The sequence below is a fragment of the Neolamprologus brichardi genome, chromosome 15, assembly GCF_056152115.1.
Source record: "Neolamprologus brichardi isolate AB-2024 chromosome 15, ASM5615211v1, whole genome shotgun sequence".
Lineage (NCBI taxonomy): Eukaryota > Metazoa > Chordata > Actinopteri > Cichliformes > Cichlidae > Neolamprologus > Neolamprologus brichardi.
In genome coordinates, this window is record NC_142118.1 from 34063521 (window position 1) to 34081437 (window position 17917).

General features: G+C 41.1%; 1 protein-coding gene across 9 annotated transcripts in view; it reads left to right on the forward strand.

Moving 5' to 3' along the window:
• The window catches only part of ptprsa (protein tyrosine phosphatase receptor type Sa), a 222281-nt gene that overhangs the window by 32013 nt on the left and 172351 nt on the right, over positions 1 to 17917 (forward strand). For all 9 annotated transcript variants that reach the window (XM_087852747.1, XM_087852752.1, XM_087852750.1 and 6 more), the window contains exon 2: positions 6861 to 6957. The gene's annotated coding sequence lies outside the window, so the exon portion shown is untranslated. The remainder of the gene's footprint in view (positions 1 to 6860; positions 6958 to 17917) is intronic.

A 17917-nucleotide genomic window follows, 5' to 3' on the forward strand; every position in this document is an offset into this window, starting at 1 on the left:
AAGTGCTTGTTTGTGTGTGTGTGTCTGTGTATTGATTAATATCTCTCTGCAGTGACTTATGTATTTAAGTATTTTGGAGGTTTTCTAAGGGGACAACATTAGCTTTTTTTTTTTAAAGATAATTTAGTTTGTTTTTTACTGCACAGTGTTTTTGGTGAAACGTCTTCAAGAAAGATTTCCAAGCTCCTTATAATACCATGACCTGCATGAGCAAGAACCTACACAGACATACTGTTTGTGGATTATTTCATGCTTGGACTGCACAGAGTTTCTTGAGGCTTTGTTGGCAATAATTTTGGGCATGAATTTTTGAGTGTGTTTGTGGTCAGGGCACAAATTATGCTGCTTAGAGTTCAAGGATCCTTGGGACCGTAGCGTCACCGGTTTGAATTTGCATGCTGAGCAGCATCTTTTGTGGAGGGGATGTGAATTGAGGTTGAAAAATTAATTAATTAATTAATGAACACATCAGTAGCAACTAGTGATGTTTTTATTCCCTTGAACTCTGTTCGCTAGATTTACTGAAGTGAGAAAGTAGATTGGTTTTATGAGCTGAGGATTTACATGGAAGACGCGTTTAAGTAGAAAAGTACAGAACTGACCGAGTCAGAGAAAACCAAAAACATCTTACTGTAACACTAAATGCTAAATGAGATGGCAAGCCCATATTGTTGTCCTTCAGGAAGTTATTATTTTCACACTGGTACTGAAGCTTTGCCCTCTCTAAATGTAATGACTGATGCCCTAGTTTTGCCTGCAAGGTCAAGTTAACAAGCTGACATTTCAGACACCCCGCCCGGTTTAATGACAGCCATCTCTTTGCAGCCAATGGCTAATCTGGAGATTTGCAGCGAACACATAAAGACGCTACAGTGATATGTTTGCTGTCACGGTGAAATATGGGCAATTGTCACAAAATAGCAAAGCCATTCGTCTACTCAACCACGGACCTCTCCTGTCACGAATACACACAAAGTGCATACACTGCAGTGTACAAAATGGAAATCAGATAGTCAGACAATAATTTGAGTAGAGCCATAAACATGTGGCCCGGGAGATGAATTATAATAATTAATCCACTGTGTCCATTCCCAACCACCCCTCGCTCTAACTCTCCGCAAATTCACCACATGCGCACGAACAATACACACTCCAAACCTCTCCAACCCCCGCCTCCTCCCCCAGCCATTCAGGCTCGGGAACACAGCTGTGACCACCTCGGCGCCTTTCCAACCCAGTGTCACCAACGTTTCTATCGAAGGACATTGAAGGGGACTTAGTCTGTCTCTCTCCCTATTAAACCCCCCTGCACCTTCACAATAGAACACGCTCTACTTTATCATGCCCATCATATCATGACGCATTAACATGGGGGCCTACAATAACATTATTTATAGAGGCGTTAATATTAATATCGACCTGTGTGCTGTCAGTCGGCCTGATTTACTGAGCGCTGGAATGCCGAGCCATGTAGAGGTGGCAGGTGGACTAATTGAATATCAGTCACTGCACACAGCATGCCAATAGACACATTTGCTGCTCGACATACACACACGATTCACAATTGTCCAGTGTGCAAAACCCCAAAAAAAAAAAAAAAATTAAATGACAAGAAGATTTAAGTGCATGAATGCACTGCCAGCTCAAAGCAGCACAGAGCACTTCTGTGTGTGCATAAGACGGTTCACCTCATAGACTTTCTAACCAATGTTACACGGCAGCAATTATGACTGGGGATCTGCTGTGAACGTGTAAGTATATTGGACTCTGTTGTACTTATCTGCTCAAAACAGACTCTGCTAATGAAACTTCACTCAGAGTGGCTCGTAGCCTCGTAGCCGGAGTGTTTCATCACAGAACTGTGTTGTCTGAGTGTGAGAAGGTTTTCTGACAGAGCACAAAGGTACAGGATTAGTTAGAAGCCATGGAGAATAATGAGGCTTTCGGGGGGAATCTGTCTTGTTTAGTCTGTTCTGTTTGTTTTGAAAGAAACCTCTCGCAAACTTTATTGAATTTGAGGCACTGTGACAAACATGCTGATCAAAGTGTTTTAGAGGGAACCGATTTTCCTTAATAAAACCATTAAATTGCACTTTTAAACTACTGCCAAGCTAATTTCCTCAAAGTTTTCTGGTGGTGCTGAGTGAGAAGAGGGTTTTTTTAACCATATTATGGACACAACACAGTTCTGTATGCAATCTGTATGCAAAATTACAGCCTATTTAGCACCAATAGTATTACCCAATCAACAGTGAGCAAGCTTTAGCCACATGCAGATAAACAGCCCATCATAGAAAAGACATTTGCTACGGTGCAATGTCAGAACCACTGGGTAATGGCGGAAACAGACTTAGCTTTCTAAAAAATTATCTTTTATTTTATATCCTCATCTATATTTTTATAGATGCCTTGAGCACAACGCAGAAAGTCTTGGCCTGGCTATCCACTGGCACAAAAATATTGGCCACCCTGGGGGATAAGTCATCAGATGATAGCCAGTGGGTTCCTAGACACAGTACACTAGCACATGGTCATTCATTGTCATTCATTATTAACATCCTAGAATAGAGAATTTGATGTAATAAAATAAGGAAGGCAGGCAGTTATTAAACTTCATGTGTTAGTTTTTCAGAGCTCCGATTCCAAAGCATGTTTGAGCTGGTATCTGCCTACGTTGCTGAAAGGTTTTGAAATCCAGCAGTGCTTCCCAGATTTATAATTTCCCCTGTATTTTTCTATTTAACCAGTACTTCTAATGAGTGGTCAGACTTAGACTTTCTCAAGGACATTATATTCAGAAACACAAGCATGCTGACAGCTACATGTTATGACTATAAAACCTATTCGACGCCCTATAACTGGAACGAGGACAATAGCGAATTTATCTTTGGAGCAAGGTCAAGAAGCCTACATAAATTAGGCAAAAAGGAATTCATTGGGGGGGGTAGCATCCATTTTTAAGTGGGATATGAACTTTAAATAAAAATTGGTTGTTTCAAATGACAAAATATTCTCATGGAATTTGAAAATGAGTCCTTTCTTTAAGAGAAAGCTTCCCACTGGCTGTGTCTCTCTAGTGATTTAGTCTTATTGTAATAAAATGGTCATAGGAACAACAACAGAAGCTAAGTTTGGAATGTTAGCACCCGTGTCTGTAATCTTTTGACAAACTTTTGAGGGAGGAAAAAGATTATAATATCCAAATCCACATCACTTCTATAAAGCTTGAGTTTAGGCTCCAGTGTGTTAAAGTCTTATTTTGTCAGCACATCTTTTGAGAAGTAGCTGAGAACAGATCTAAAGTTGGATTTCAAACACCTGTGGCATATCATTTGAGAAGTGTGTACTGTGGGAGAACCACTAGAAGTTCAAATCAGTCAATCAGTCACACAGAAGCTGTTCTTTTAGTTTCCTCGTTTCCCATAACTTCTCTCCGCTCAACCCTTTGTTTTTCCATCTGATCTCACCTTACTCCTCCTTTCACTATCTGCTCTCCTAACTTGATCCTCCACCTTAGTCCCCTTCTCCACCCGTTCTCATCTCCCTTGACCAATACCATTCTAGTGATTACATCAACTTAACCCCTCACACGTTTGTCATTCTTTCTCTTCACGCCATTTGTCTTCTCCTTTCTGTTTTCTTTTCCTTACCCAGCAAAAATCTGATTTTTAGTCTTTTAATACCTGGAGGACAATGGAGGCAGAGGAGGTGGGTGGCTGAGTGTAAGGTGAGGAAAAAGAGACATCAGGTGCTGCCATAGCAACATTATTTTTTCATTCAGAGAAAAATATAGTCTTTACTTTTGTGACATGGAAGTAGAAATTGTGTTGACATTTCATCATCTGGTTGAGGTGTGTGCTTTTTTATTTTACTTTTCAAGCAGCATACCTGTTGACATTTGCAAAGAGTAGGTCGTCCTTGTGTTTTTCTTCTTTTTGTGTTGCCATTTTTATTATTTTCATGTGGATGCTTAGAGCCTCCCAGTTCCTTGTTCTTCTATTCTGAATGCACCCTATGTGACCACATTGCTGGAAAGAAACCACATATACCCATTTCTGAGCATGCATGTTTTCATTTCCCAATTTGCCATGCACCATGATGCTCGGCCATCTGTCTCAGCACGGTGACTAAACTCAATGCCAATATGTTGCAGGGTCATGAGAAAACAAACCGGAGCTGCTTTCCACATGATTGGACAAAACGTAACTTAACCCATGTTGTGTAGCAAAAACAAAACCAAAAAAAGAGAAAAAGAATCAATCAGGGAGTCGCGCTCTCACTTAGAGCATGCTATTGTTAAGATGGTAGGCAAGATTCCAACTTTCTTGGATGTTAACTTTGAATGTATTTTAGCTCCCATGCTATACAACTAGCTCTTCATTCTGGCTGATTAATGGCAACTTGCCCGGTCAAGGGAGTGTCTCATGCAATGTAGGAAGCGGTAGTGCAACAGCGTGTGTGCAGTGAATAAATGCTGTACATTAAACAAATTCCCCCGCGCTCGTCTTGGCAGCCAGGCGTGTGGGAGTATTGCAGAATTTGGCCTCACATTTTTTTTCCAAGTGACACACAGGAGTGTATGCTCATGTGCGGAAACAGACATATTTATTGTATATGTGACTTTTCCCCCCCAGAAAATCACTAAAACTATGCTATGTACTTGTTTTCAAGCCCATTCTGTGAAGCGCTTTGCACTCTTTCTGATATGCATGGCCACACAAACACATTACAGTTTCTCAGTATCATCTGAAAAAATATTTTTTACACACACATCCAATTTCTACTCTCCCTCGTGCTGTGGTTAGTATACCAGGGACTCCTACTGCAGCTAGCCTGTTAGTTGACACTGATTGGCCAGTGAGGGCCAGCCTGACCTCGGTGGCCTGTCAGAATGAAGGATCATGTTGACGGTCAGCCGTCGAGGTAATAAAGCCCACAGAGGATGCTTGGAGATTGTCTACAGGCAGCGTCCAGTTCGTGAGACAGTGGGGGAGGATGAGAGAAGTCAATAACATCAGGATGAGGACAAATAGTAGTCAGTGGAAATTTGGTATCCTTTCTTTTGAAAAAAAAATGTACAAAGTTGTCAGATCAACAGAAAGTTTTGAGAGGACTCTGAGTAAGTAAATTACACAAAGGACTAACACTTCTAAATATAATTTATAGTGCTGTTCCATTTCAGCATCACACCTCGATCACAGGTATATTTATATTGTAGTACGGTTGATAATCAGATGACCTCTGATTCTAGTAGCTGCTATTAACATTCAGTCAATAATATCAACCAGATCCAATACAATTACTTTTTATAAGTAATCGTATTGTAACTTATTTACTGCCAGGTGAAAATAATTTGTTACATTGATTTCGCTTTACTCTGAAACTTAGCCTATGATTAGTAGTTAACAATATGTACGCTAGTCCACAGTCCCACACAACGATCCTAATGAGAACGTACAGACGATCGTTCGTTTAAAATGTGCTGAAGTGTGAACACAAAGCAAAGTGATTGCCACTGCAATTTCTCCATAGAAACATGTAGAGGCAGAAATGGAGAATCCTGAGTCTTGTAACTGTTACCTGTTGAAGATCCGGCTCTGGCTGCTGGGCTGAGATCGCCATACACTCAACTTTAAAATCACTCTAGGTTCTTCACCGACTTTGAGCTAGCATGCTGTCTGCAAAGTTTATTGCAAAGATTCAGTGCTGTGATCGCACTGTAATGCAGTTACTTCTGTCCTGGACACAACTGGCATTTTACAGTCGCACTCTTGTCCTTTTGTGCAACGCCACTCCTCAAAAGCTGCAGATTTTCCTAGTCCCTGCACTGAAATCAGCTGATTGTAGACACATGCACAGGGAGCAAAGAGAAAAGCCTTTTTTTTTGTTCTTTTGTTTTTGTTTTTGTAACCCAAGTAACCGCACAATTGAATCTGTAATGTATCCTTAAAGTGCTATTATTAATCAATTATACCCAACAAAGAGAGTGACGCTGATAAACATGGTACAAAACTACTGCTGAAGTGCATTTGGAGAAGCTGTCCACATAGGACTCGCCATATCCACATGATATTGATCATGCCCATGTCGTGCTGTTCTTAATGATATTCATGTTGTTAGCTGAAAGAAGTCTCTACCCACGGGGTAATGATGAGCTCCTCTGACTTCTCACTTGAGATAACCTTCCTCAGCTGCTTCAGTGGAAGTTCCTTAGGGTGGACTTATTGCTACCCACAGCTGCAGACCTGGCTGAGAGTAGACTGAATATCGAGTGAGGCTACGGTGAGGCCTCCAAATACAGAGAAACTCACAAAAGCACAAAACTAAAAATACGTGTCAATATACAGTATGCACAATTTATATATATTTAAGTAGCCGAATATTACAAACACAAAAAATGTTCATCAGACACACACAAATAAGAATGAATCCCTACAATTACATTTCATATTAAAACCATCAACTTATTCCATAAATGCAGTAGCCTGTTGTGCACGAGCGAATATCAAAACAAGTATCAATCAAATCTGCACATGCATGCACCTACACACATGCATGCACCCACAGATTTGGACCAGGCTCATTAGAGATGTGAAGGAGAAAATGATCAAGAGAAGCCAGGAGGGACTTCATGCAGATTCGCACTCCATAGCTCTCAGGCAATCAGCAGCAAGCCTCCTCCTCGCCCGAGAACTGCCGTCCTGTGGTCACAAAAGGCCAAGAAGGGAGAGCGAGAGAAACTCATCACAGCATTTGTTGAATCCCCCCACCCACCACTTGAGGAGGTTGTTCATTTAGTAGTCCCTTTCATTAATGTTTCTCTGTCATTTTCCCTCTCTCTCTTTCCATCTACTTTAAAGGTACAAGCGAGTGAGTTGTAAGAAGCAGAAGACGAAAAAGAAGCCACTGGAGCAGCTGAAGATATGAGGCTAAAAAGGTTTTGAAAACAACCCAGCGGTAAGTGGGCCCCTAAATTTTTGCACAGTGCACCGCCATTTTAGATGGAGCAATTATGTTTCCAGAAGCTGCCTCGCACCCTGCATAATAACTGATTTTACACTGGTGGGCACAAATTCATGCTTTCTCAATCCTTTTTCTTTTTGTTCTGCTACATTCTTCATCCACGTGTTCCTACCTTTCACTGCTTTTCTGTCTTCTTCTGCTTTTGCATACAAATCTCCGATAGTCACAGTGTCCCATAATCCCACGTGAATACGTTTTTCCCATTCATGTCCCTCTTGCCATTTTTTTAACCACTGCAGATATACACATTCTAGTTTGCTGGTGCCGGATTGTTTACTATGTTTCGAAATAACAATTATCACTCAAAAAGCAAGGCTACGGCAAATTAACTTAACGGCCTAATTGAAAAAGATAATAGGTCATTTTTTTTGTCTTTAATAGATAACCAAGCAGAGCAAAGGAAGCAGTTAATCAAAACTATAGAATATCTAATGATGTTTAATTAAGCAAATCGCGGCGCAGTATTACCCGTTTATTTTGCACGCAGTCACGTGCACAAGTGCAAGTTTATTGAAGTTTGGTTCAACTCCAACTCCAGTGTTTTTGTTTCCACGTCCTAATGACACAATAAACTGTCATCTTCCTTCACGCTTTGGGTGCACCCTGCGCTAAGCTCATCCATCCATGCTGACAGCCGTGCTAAGGCTGAGAGAGATATCATCTACCTGTCACTGCAGACTGGCACTGAGGAGCTCTTTCTCTACTTCTGCAGTTCTTTTCATTCAGCGAACGGCGCTGGTGACTTTCAGATCTGGAAGCTATCGCGCATCAATTTAGACATGTAATGTACCCTCCTGAATGGGGTTTATTTACAGGCTCATTCACTGCTCCACTTTGCTGCACAATTCATCTGAAATGGTTTCTGCATGCATTTTTCAGTGAAACCTATGCTTCTACTGTACAGAGTTTCCTCGTGATTATAGATTGCATCCCCTTTAATTAAAGGTAACGCCGGCATTTAATTATAATTGCATAATTTTCTGTATTCTTGTTACAAGATGTCTTTGAAGGAAATTAGGAATATTGTGATAGCACATTTAGCAAATACACAGAGTGGCTGAGAAAAAAACAACAACAGCACACTAAGCAAAGTGGTAGTTAGAGTCATTAATAAGTCGGTCTTTCCACATCTCAGCTGCAGGCCTCAGACCGTTTTTTCCCCGATACTAACAAATTCAGAGGACTTTCTTACAAACCGTTACAGTATATTTTAAAAGACTGAACATTAGGCTGTTTTTACATACTGCTTTTGGGGTGTAATATCACCATTTATTGAATTCTAACTGTACACGACCACCCTATGTCTCAAGATGTTCATATTATCCATTCAAATATTGCAGCAGTAGAAAAAAATTTAAAAAGTCCCCCAGCTTAGTTGTGAAACTCCCTCATCTCTATTGCTCCAGTCAGGGAATAGTTTAATTTCAAGTTGATAGATCAAATGTAGGTGACTCCACAGACATTACATACGCTGCACACCACATTCTTATTTCCATATCATCGCCTGATTATTAGTGCTGCTGGCAGAGCAGAAGACATGCAGAAACTGTGAATGAATATGAACAAATGGGTGTCAGAGCAGATGCAAGCCCAGACATAACCCGCGTCATATGCACAGGGACCCCTGCTTCTTGTCACCTTGCTCCCGGAGGCCACCAGCCTCATTAACAGCTGCATTTGGTATACTAAACCACGATGAGAGTGAAGTCTCGCTGCCCTGCTTCGTTCGACTGCAGAAAAGGTTTGGGAGGCAAGATGGCACATCTGGATCCCCCACTGTGGGCTCAACATGCTGAAAACCGAGAGCGCGACAACAGTGTGCATCGACGTTAGATCCACTGACTGTGCCATTTACACATCAGCATAACAAAAAACTGTATTTTAAAACATGTCCTCTGTGAATTAGTAGTTAGTAGAAACTTGCATTGATCTGTGTGCCACATGACATCATGGTTGTCATGGCGTTTCTTGTCCAGATCATTCAACACCTATCAGTGAAATAAACACATTTATCATCGCCTATAATTTTCATGATATTTTAGCGGAGAAACTTAAATCAAAATATAATAAGCAAATGAGTTCATTTGTCTTAACACAGGACTCAAGCTCCACTCTCAGCTGAATCAGCACCACAGCATAATTTACAACTTCTTTAGACCTTTCTCTCATCTCCATAACACTTACCGTCTGGGGATTTTGTTGTTGTGGATTTTTCTTTTCAGTATAACCCCGCGTTAAAGAGAAATGCTCAGCCTGTAACAGGAGTTGCTAATGCTCTTCCTCATGTTTCAGCTTCCTGCATCAACCATGCATCTATGTGGCTAAATGAAGGCACGAGTCAAAAACTAAGTCCAATCAAATTGCTGACCCTTCTGTGTTGGCGTTATTATTATCGATTACTTAAAATCGATTTAAAAGATTGGGAGCATCAATGAAACAAAGCTGGGGAAAAAACAAGCAGCAGCTAAATATTAAAAGAAATCAACAACTGTTACACTGTCCAATAAAACAGGTCTAATCTCATCATTACTTTCAGTCTGAAATGTTTTGTTTTGCTCCCATGAACTGGTTGGTACTAGAAGGACTGAGTCGATTCCAGTATTGATGTTTGGAAAGTGTTCACTAAAGAAATAACACAATATTTCTTATGTGAGTTTCTTTTTTTTGAATGAGTAAATAAATCATCTTCTGAATGAGTTGCTCCTCTTCCACGGACAGCTGCAGTGACAGGTAGCCATGCTAATATAAATTTGGGGGAACAGGATGTTCAGAGGAGAGCAGCTCTGTTCACAGTTTGGAAATGATTTGACAATTCATTTACTGGTGTGAGCTTTTCAGTTATGACACTGCTGAGTACAAGGACACTACACTTTTCCTATTACCCTTGTCATAACTAAAAATAACACCTTAAATTGCAGAGGAATCCCAAAAGTGAAAATTCAGTTATGAAACTAAGATGGTTTTAGAGTTTATTAACTAAAATTAGACTATTATTACTACTGATTGCAGTCCTTTTAGTCTTTTGTCTTGTTAGTGCTATATATAATGTGTTTCACACTTCAACACTATAAGCACACGATGGGCCTGGATGCATGTTTACAAAGTAATTGTGAAAGGTTTATGACTGCTGTGAGAAACCAGGACAATGCAGTGATTGACGTGCTTCAAGTCTTTCATAAACCAAATCTCATTTTTAAGCCTCCAGGGAAAATGGCCTTAAAAATCAAAAGCCATTTTATTTTGCCTAGTAAGCATCTAATTGGACAAAATAGCTATTTGTTTTCACAGCTGCAAAACACTTCAGTTTGATTTCATTTGAACAAACACGGGCACTGTGGGCCACCAGTGGGGCCACTTTGGCTAAAACTGCATGATCAACAGCAGCTATTTGCCCAAATTGGATGCGGCGTCTTTCGTTTAATTTTTGACATCTATTTCAGTTCACTGTTTTAAGTGTTTCGGTAATGGCTTGGCTGCGTTGCCGATTCAGTTGCCTTCCTCAGCAGGAGGGAGACATGAGCTCCTCTAAGTGTACCTGAATTGGACAAATCCATAAGGCCTTTGCACCTGAATGAGCAGACAACAGCAACTGTTGGCTGAGCTTTAAAGACAGTTTCGAAGGAAAAGAGAGCAGTAGCTCTTAAGTGGCTCCTAGGATGTTAGCGGCACAATTAAACAAAGCTCTGCTAATCTTTACAGCTGGCGTCAAGAGGCACTGTGTTCTCTCAGAGCAGTGTTATCCGTAGCGTGGCACTGGTAGTCTGACAGGCTGGATAATGTGCCCTTCTGCCACCATCCTCTTCACAGCAGTGCCTTTACTACACAATTACTGTACTAGCAACAACCCTAATATACATCATAAAGAGTGGACCAAAAAAATGCAGTGATGAATTAGCATTATTCAATTATGTACGCTCCAGTTATTTGTTGCGGCATTTAAAGAAATGTAAATTGACCTCAAGTTTTTTAGGCAATGAATCTGATTATGCTAGCACGTGTAATTTCATGGTATTTGGAAATGAAGGATGTTTTACTATATATTCTCCCCTCAGAGTGATGATGTGAAACTATGCAGTGTGGTGCATTTTAATAAAGGTCCTCTCTGAAACTCGTTAAGCTTAATTTCTTTCATCGCTCAATCATCAGCTCTGTCACAAGTTCTGGGCACCTGTTATGCTGAGTTTGGCTTCATAATTATGCAGCATTTCATACGTCCCCCGTGGCTTTGAATCTACACGCACTCAAAACTTAAGTGTCTCTCGTGATTTGCCAAACTGTGTAACAAAACTTAAACGAAGCTGATGGAAGAGAACAAACAACCTGCTGATATGAAACAAAGAAAATGGATATATAATTTAGGGTGGGGATGGAGAGATGCTATCTAGGTCTATTAATGCAGTCATTGCACTGTTGCCCCAGGATATAGAGCCTAATCCAGAGGAGTGCAAGTGAATGGGACTATGGCTCGGACTTGCCAGACCTACTTAGGTTCTGGTTGAGAGCACAGTGCTGTGTGGGCGAATCTATTCTGTCCTAGGCAGGGCACAGCATAAACATTGCCCAGGGAATGCAGGCAAGCAAGCAGGCAGGCATGCAAGCAGTCAAGCGGACAAGAGTAAAACTATAAGGATGGTTGCCTTTAATTTCCTTTCTACTGACTCCTCTCAATTGTCCGGGCCTGAGAGCAAGAAAGGGGAAAGAGAGAGCAGTGTGTCCATGTGAGTGGAAATTACCTGTAGTAAAACCTTTTTTTCTCAGGCCTCCCTCACTAAAGTATTTACTCTTATCCACCCTCTCCCTCTCAAATACTCTGACACATGCATGCATGCGCACACACTCTGCTCTGATTCATCCGGTCGCTACCGTGAAGCAATGACTTGCCTGCTCACTTACTGTCTTAAAGTTATTTGCGTTTGCTCCATAGCACTCTGGCACTCTGACCTTCTGCCCCTGCATGTAAACAGAGTACCACTGCTCTCCCATCCACCACCCTGCCACTGCCATCCCCCACCTTCCACTACCAAATAAGGAAGACACAGCCACTGAGAGCCACCAAGTCGGTCAGTAAGCCCACTGAGAAGGCCATTAGAGAGCCAGCAAGCCAGCAGAGAGGTTGGTAGAAAACCACCTCTGGCATCACTCATCACTACTGGCCTCTATGGCTTTACCCGCCTCTCTGCGGTTTAGAAATACACACGCACTTATACACAAACACTCCCTGAAAGGTACACATATATATCCACATGCACTGTGACCTGAAAGCATTAAAGGCAGTCAAATACAGTACCCTCTGTACAGTGGCGCATATTGAAAGGCACATGCAAACACAGCACACAAAAATATCATTCAGTATAAATACAAATGAAATATACCCAGTGAACTACACATACACAGAGTAATGATATATTACTTCATTAAAAGTATGCCTACATACAACATAAATTATCAAATGGGTTCTCTCTGCAAGGCCTTCCTTTAAACAATCAAAGATGTGTTTTGAGATGTATATGGGCTATATTATTAAAGGTACTTATGTATGCCAGCACAAAAACACTAAACATGCCACAGACATAAGACAGATGACTGTTACCCGAAATCACATTCTGAATTCCTTAAGTTTATTGCTAAGCTAGTGACATATGTCCATCCGCTTCCTCAACCACATATTCAGTTCAGGGTGGGGAGCAGGGACAGGAGATTATCCCATCTACCATAAGGCGAAGGGTGGAGTACATTGGACAGGTCACTAGTCCATTACAGAGTCAACACACAGAATTAGACAACCATTCACGCTCATATTGACACCTACAGCCAGTTAACTTAAATCTGCAGTAGGAAGCAGCAGAGATCCCATGCAGCGGTGCTCCTCATGCTCATTCTTTCTAATGACAATATCTACTAGAATTGGGACAACTTTTATCTTTTTCTTGTCAACCACCACTGCCTCTTACTTTTAAAATCCAAGCTTGACTCTTACATCATTTCATTCTCTGCTGGCCCATGTCAGAAGCACCTTTGCAAAGCCGGCAACTTGGATCAGGTGGGCTGCAGTAGACTGCAGTACATTGGTTCTTGTGCTGCCATGGTCAGAGCCTCTATGTTGTCCTTCACACAAGCTGTTCTTAACCACTGGTAGATTTTCTTGATGCCACCCTCTTCCCCCATCTGCTAACACTGGCAGATAGAACCAATATATTCCATGATATTTCTTCCCTAGTCATTACCATTATCATCTGTCTTCAGCTGGCTATGTAATTCTTATAACACTTCATCCAGGGATTTGGCATTTTTCTCATAAGTTCACCTATGCTCCTTACTTCATCTTTGATTGTGGGTTTAACACACACTTATCCTTTGCATCCCTCTTTTCATTGCTTGTAGAGTCTCAGGGTGCCGGAACTTGAGTGGGATACTCTGTGCACTGTGAGGAGGTTTTATGCCTTGACATCAGTGGACTCTATCACATCATATGTTCAGCTATAATTATTATAGCTATTTCAGATCCCTATCTGATGGCTTGTAAGCATATGTGTCTTGCAATATTCTTACTGTTTAGCACATAACTGTGCATTCCCACTTATCCAGTCTGAATTACATCTCGGTATCCTCTTTATGTATCCTGGTGAGGTGGATCAGTGAGTCAATGTTTGCTCACTCCAGGCACATAGCTTGATGTCATTCATGTATTGGAGATGGCTGATGGTCACTTTTCTCCTGGATCTAGATCTGTGTCTGTATACTTATTTGAAGTGAGTATGTGTCAGCTTGTCAGTCATGAGCTTTTCAGCTCCTCACCAAGATTCGGGAAACCAACCTTGAGTCATAGTCAGTCTATGCTCAGGCTAGGTTGCCAACTCAAAGCATCTTGGTGCACTGTTCAATCAACCACCAGTGTTGGGGAGTAACGGAATACATGTACCGCCGTTACGTATTTAAAATACAAAATATGAGCAACTGTATTCCATTACAGTTACCGTTTAAAAAGGTGGTATTCAGAATACATTTACTTTGTTGAAATAAAGGGATTACACTGCAGTCTTTTCCTGTTTCATATGTTCGGTTATGCCCTCTCTATTTTTGGTAATTTCACGCTGGTGGAAATCCAAACAAAACTCTCATTAAGAGGCTCAAATGCCTGTGTCTCAATCTCGCGTCTCATAATGACTTGAAGAAATATTTTTTAAAATGATTTAATATGAAGGCAATAGGCAGAGTGTTACAAAGAATGTAGCCTCATGGGCAGTGTAGTCTGTGCTGCAGGGAGAATGGACTGCCATACCCGTTATGTGTCTGTGAGCGAGGGAGGGAGAAAAAGGAAAAGTACGAGCTGTCAATGGGCAGAAACGGGAGATGAAAGCGTGTAAATATAATAATAACCACTGCAGCCAAACAGAGTGCCTGACGAGCCCAGTTGTAAGTAAGTTATTAAGACTCGACTGTACACCGTGTTCGCGTTTTCCTCCGATACAATAAGTTCCGTTGGAGCAGCCTTTCAACGCGCTAGCAAAGCAGACCCAGACAACAAAGTAAAGCTAGTTTTCGGCTATGAGCCCGACACGGAAAACTGACGTATTAGCCAGAGGTCCCTTTACTACGGTTCGGAGCCGCGGACCTGTTTTATATACGCGCGGAATAGTTTTCTATACGAGATCGCTGCAAAAAGTGCAGCCTTACCTAATGTCAACCTACTGTTACTCATTTTATATTAAGATTTAAAAATCTAGTTGCTATTAGTATGGCGAGTAACCTTCAGTAATAGTAATAAATCACACAGCAATAATACATTCATGTAGTTGTAAAACGCATGATAATATATTCAGAATACGTTGCTCTCATAGAGTAACGTAACGGAATATGTTACAAAATACATTTTGGGGCATGTATTCTGTAATCTGTAGTGGAATACATTTTAAAGTATTTTAAAAGTTTTTGTTATGTGTTGACTTCACATGTTGACCTGTGTGACTACTCAACTTGGGCTCTATGATGTTGGTCGGTATTTTGAAGGTATTGTACCCTTAGGATCCTTTCTGACTAAGATTGTGCTATTGGATTTTGTTAGACAATTTGGGGGGAGTCATTTGTGCTATCAGGAACTCGTGGAGTGCTCTACATCCAGTAGGAGTAGATCATGTCAGTTCCTAGTGCTGTCCAACCTCTCTATGCTCTCATTGCTTTGATCAGCTCTGAGTAGGTCTGTCCTTGTGCCATTATGCATTTGCAGCTGGGAGTACATCTTTTATAGGTCCTTGGAGTCCAAGCCTTTTGTTCTCTTGGGTTTTACTTTTCTTCAGCCTAGCAGTGAAGGGTGTTTTTAGAGACTCAGTGGTGAACTTGTTGATGTCCCTTTTATCCATCCAGGCCCTTCTGCACCTCTGTTAATCGACTAATGCTCTTCTGGACTTAATTTTGGTTTTCAGGTTTCTCCTCCATGGGGGATTCTCTCTGCATATAATCTTGATCTTATACCCAAGTGTCTCTAGGATTACTGTTCAAGTGGCATATATCAGCTTATTGGCTTCTGTAATGCTATCATGGGACAAGATGAGTAGAGGTGAATAACATCTGCAAGTATCTCTTCAGACGGGACTTTGACATTGGATCTGGAGAGTCTCATCCATGGTTGTGTACTGTATTTAGTCACAGCTCAACTAAATTCGCAGTTAACTGTCTGCTCAGTCTAGCAGGGAACTTGAAATTTACAGTTCGAGCAGGCATCGCGTAAAGCATTTGTCAATTTTACCAGATTCATAAGACAAAGACGGGAAAAAAAACTTACGTACTTACTTCTCTTTTTATGTCTTTGTACCTGTTTCTTTCACTCTCTCTGAATTTCTTTGGTTTATTTAACTGCACTGTGTCACCTACGTCAGCCGAGTTCAACAGAGCTTGAGGGAAAACACACAGTGAGGAAGCCATATTGAAAGTGAGCCATCTGAAAGAATTTCACAAGAGTTAAGGAAGGAAAGAGAAAAGAATAGGTCAGTGTGGCTGGTCACAGAAAACATTTCTGTATAGTTACACCGACTGAAATGTGTTACGTTAGCAAAAAAAGACTATTATTTAAGTTGTTTTTTCAGATGTCCTTTCTCCCAAGACTATAAAGTTAGATACTTAACACAAGAGACTTGACACGATGCACAGAATGACAAGCTGACTGTGCAAAAACTACATCTGAGCCGTGAACTGCAGTCATCAGAAGTGCAACTGAAAACACTCAACATCACATATGACAACAAAACCAATCAATTTCAGAAAGGAGCCTAATGTCAATACTGAGCTCTGGGGAACCTCATCCAGATATTTATGTAGTTGTTTTTCTTTAGTTCTGTGCAGAAAGAAATGGATGGATGGATAAAATCTGAGGGTAAAATGTTGTTAGCTGGGTAAAATGCACAAATGGAAAGAAATATAGCTAGACCTGTAATAAAGCCCGATCACACATGGGAGGAACACATTTTAGAGAATCAACAAATGCAGCAAGGCAAAAAAATTGTCCTAAAAATGCAAAGAAAGCAGACAGATTTATTCTCCGCTAGCAGCATGTAATTCATTGCACTCCCATTCCTTCTCTTCTCCCTGCACCCACCAAGCTCCTATCTCCATTCTCAAACTCCTGTCTATTGCAGTGCTCACTTGTGTATCAAGGTAATGAATTCATAATCTCTCTCAAGCTCTTTGTAGATCTCTATCGTGGAGGGAGATAAGAGCAAGCATCGTTGCTCTCTAATAGCCGTCAGTCTGCCTCTGTTCCCGCTTGCTCTGTGTGTGTTTTGTGTGTACAGTATGCGTGTGCGTTGAGGAAATCACCCTTCACCACAAACCCCTGCACACTGTCCTCCATTTTGGCTTCCAGCGAAGAAGAAAAATATTCTAGCCTAGAGAGTCACTTATCAGCTAACTGTTGAAGCTACAAGGCGACAAATGTCTCTCAGAAAGAAGAGCGTTAAACACTGAGCACTGGTTCACTTCCTCTTGTTCTTCCAGCGCCTCAAGTGCCCTAAAAAAAGCACACTTGTCAACCTAGCTGATAAACACTCAGTCACAGGGAAAGTAAATATCTGAGAGGGTGAGGCAGACTCAGTGTAACTAAACTTATGACAAAGGGTGGCTCTCGAGGGCCGACCAGACGTGCACGTGTTTTTAATTGTGTTTTCAGTAGGGTGATGAAATGTCCTCCATTTGAGCACAAGCTGGCAGTAAGTGGGCTGTCGCCTTCAGGGACAGAGTGAGCGATGGCCCGCTGCTATCAGAGGTGATTGTGTCTCAACCCTTAAGGGTGACACAGATGAACGAAAGGGAGCAGGGAGACAATAAGGAAGAAAGCAACCAGGGGATGGACTGGCAACAAAAAGAAGTCTTGGAATTTGCGGTCAATTGTCCCCTGTTTAATACACCAGACTGAAATTGACTCAACGTATTTGTGAATCAACATTTTGTTTAAAAACAAGCTTAAAAAAAAGGCACGTATGTATGTGATGATGACTTCTATGAATTGTCATACAATGGTAAATACTTTTAAAACTTCAAAAAAAACATTTCAAGACCCCAGAAAAAAAGCCATATCTAATTTAAAGTTAATTTTACCACTCTTCCTCTCAAAGTGTCCCATTATAGCTTCTGTGTTTATACTCCCTGGACCGTCTGATTAAATGTGTATATACACACTTTCAATTTCAACATGGAACTAAAAAGAGAATCAACTTTATTTAGTTTCATCACTGTTAATGGGAGCTGGGTGAACAGCTGCGATCCAGAGACCAACGTGCAGTTTTTAGTGCACTTTAGTCCACAGTGTCCAAGGATGAAAATCGTACTGCAGCTCTTGAGTACAAACACAAATGTGCCTCCCCCAGTTTAAAGCTACATTGTAATGTCCTTTGGCATTTTGGGA